General features: G+C 39.0%; 1 pseudogene across 1 annotated transcript; it reads right to left on the bottom strand.

Moving 5' to 3' along the window:
* Positions 1-465: 465 nt before the first annotated feature.
* On the bottom strand, positions 466-2,030 carry LOC308657577 (26S proteasome non-ATPase regulatory subunit 7-like; annotated as a pseudogene). Its single transcript has 2 exons — positions 1,992-2,030; positions 466-1,317 (listed from the first exon to the last, which is right to left on the bottom strand). The product of its transcript is annotated as a 26S proteasome non-ATPase regulatory subunit 7-like (transcript).
* Between the last annotated feature and the right edge of the window lie 1,022 nt (positions 2,031-3,052).

The following is a 3,052-nucleotide window of genomic DNA, read 5'->3' as shown; positions in this document are numbered from 1 at the left end:
CCAGTCCCTGATAATGCCAGAAGTGTGGGTTCAAAATGTGATGTGGTTCTCAAGAGTTCAGAAGTGTCAGAACTCAGGTTTACAAGCCATAGAATATACATGATCCATACATTCTGTTTAGCAATTTCGCCAATTATCAGAAAGAGATCCCCCGAAAATCTCTCATAATGCAGAAAATTCAACTCCTGTTAATAAAGAATGAAGAGTACCAAAAATGTTATATTGTTTTCTCTTCACTTTTCTTGCACAGTCTGCAGCCTGAGCTATCATAATGTCCAACACACAGCAGCTGAGGCTGCAGTATGAGTAGGAGATCAGTCTTTCTATCATTTACATCATCTAATGCCAATCAGTGATTGAAGGCAGAGAGCTCTCATCAGGACAGCCATTTAACAAGCACTGAAAGTGAAAAAGATTGATTTAGTTTGTAAGATTTAAATTTACAAATAAAAAAATCTACGTGCTTTACTTTTTCTCCTGGTTCTCTTCTTCCTTCACATGACTCTTTTCCTTATATTTTTCTTTTTCTTTGTCATCTTTCCTATTCTTTTTGCTCTCTTCTTTTTTTTTTCCTGCCCTTCTTTCTTCTCTGCATCCCAGTTGGCAATCTTGTTGATGAGGTTGTGCAGGGCACCTACAGAGTAGATTAGTGAGGCCACTACACCTTCTCCATTGGGTCCTTTAGTCTTCAGGTAAAAGGCCTTGACAAACTCCTGCAGGCTGACGTCAGGCAGTAGGGTGAAGACGTCCTGCAGCTGGTAGATGATCTGGTGTTGATAGACAGCTTGCCTGTAGCTAGTTTTTCCAGGTAACTCCTGATATAGAGATGCTTAGAGGTTCCTTCAAACCATGGAGTTGATTTGTGACTACCTGGGAAAGAGTGTCCATTATCAACAGTGTCTTTTATGTCCTGTAACTAGTGTATAACCCCAGCTTCCTCAGCTTCTTCTGCTTCAACTTCCCTGTTCACATGCTCAAATATTTTTGAAGTTGTAGTTCCATCATCATGATCTTCTTCCTGTGAAATATATGCTTCTGTGGGCAGCCCCAAGTTCTTTGGCTTCACACCAATAATGATGAATACTGAGTTAGGATGGTATATGTTTTCATGAGTTCATCGATGGCGATGTCATTCCTAAGTAGTGTAGGGCCTGAGTGGTATCAGCCAACTATTCCTTCTCTAGCATTAACCTTCTTAAACATTCCATACAGGTCTTCCAAATAATCATGATTTAAGAACCAGACAGAACTAGCTTTGTCATCTTCATCAAAACAGACTGAAAATCTAACCGACACATCAAGTACTTTTCTTTTGCCCTGACCCCAAAATAGTATACTACAATATAATTCTAGTTTTCAAACTTGTGGACACATTGGCTACAAAGTAATTCATACTTGGAAAAAATTCAAACTTTATGTTTTCCTTGGCAGACCTCCTTCTTTCCTTTGAACTTTCCTCAACTTCTTTATTCTCAAATCGCTTCAGGAATAAAGATGCTCAAGTCATACTACTATTAGGGCCTGGGTTCTATGAAACCAATATTCTGAAACATATGTCTCATGCTTTATGCATTGGTGCTCCAATCTCCAACTGGTCTTGTTGTTTAAAAAGATACTGACACATCGTCTACATTTTAAGATATCCTTAAACCTGATCGCCACTTAGAAAATTTTAGGACTTACCATCACTGTGGGTTCAGGAAGCTATTTTGGACCAGAGAACAGAATTTTGGTAAAAGCTTTCAAGTCACAGAAGCCTCTAAAGGAGTTGAATTGCTTTCCTAAGATATCAAGTTAGTCTTTTTATTGAAAAAGGATGGGCAAGATGACAGATAAGCAGGACCCTGGAGGTAGGGAGTCAGTGTCAACTGAAGCCTGCCCTTTCCTCCATACTCTAGCATCACCCATCTTTCATTGAAGGGAACAGGCAGCCCAGGGCCCAAGTGGCGACAGGAGCAAGTTTCAGGGTGCACTTGGCTTCATGAACCCACATTGGTCTGTGCCATTGGATGTGTCAGGGTACCCGACATCCCACCTTAGTCCCCAGCCTACCCAGGGCACTGTATTTTCCCCAGCATGTTGGTGACTCAGCAGCCCCAGCTCTCCCTAATTTCCTCTTCTTATGCTTTCAATTACGTTTATTTTTAAAGTTATTATTCTTAATATTTCTATTGACATATTTTGTCATTGACTAGAAGGGATTAAGAGCTAGCTGTAATTTGTCCAAATTTTAGTGAAAACATGCTATTTTTGCAAATATTTTCCTTAGGATGCCAGCTATCTCTTTTTATCACTGAATCCATATGATGAAACATTTGGGTTCATCAAAAATTAGACTTGGGGCCGGGGATGTGTTTCAGGCGGTAGCGCGCTTGTCTGGCATGCGCGGGGCGTTGGGTTCAATCCTTGGCACCACATAAAAATAAAATAAAGATGTTGTGTTCACCGAAAACCTAAAAAAAAAAAAATATTAAAAAATTCTCTTTCTCTCTCTCTCCCTCTCTCTCTCTGTTTAAAAAAAATAGACTCAGCACTCATTGACATTTTATCTGGCAGACAGCCAGGAATTAGATAACAAAAAGCAAAAACAAAACTAAACTAAACAAAAAGCTACTCAGGACATCCTAGGAGGTAAACAACAATGAATATAGCACTCATAAGCCATTTATAGAAGACTGCTTCTACAACTAAACATTCAAAAAGAAGACATTGGAAAGATGATAGAAAGGAAGTGGGATATGTTTAATATATTTCGTACATTTGCAGATCTTAAAAAATGGACTTTATTAAGGCAGGTTTTATCTACTTCTTCTGTGTGTGATGAGGTCTCTCCTTGATTAATGCTTGAATGGTTGATCAACCCTAACAATTGCTACTGGAGTTGCTATAATAAAACCTACTGACTCATACAACTGACTCCACAGAACCTAAAAGATTTGGTAAGAAGAATGATGACCCCTCAAAGATGCCCAAGGTCCTTATCCTAAAATTTATGAATATGTTAGCTTATGTGGCAAATAGATGTGGCAAATGTGGTTTAAGTTAAATGACC

The sequence above is a fragment of the Spermophilus citellus genome (genome assembly GCF_964194105.1).
Source record: "Spermophilus citellus genome assembly, chromosome: 1".
NCBI lineage: Eukaryota > Metazoa > Chordata > Mammalia > Rodentia > Sciuridae > Spermophilus > Spermophilus citellus.
The sequence above is the reverse complement of the archived record's forward strand: the minus strand, read 5'-3'. Positions and strand labels throughout refer to the sequence as shown.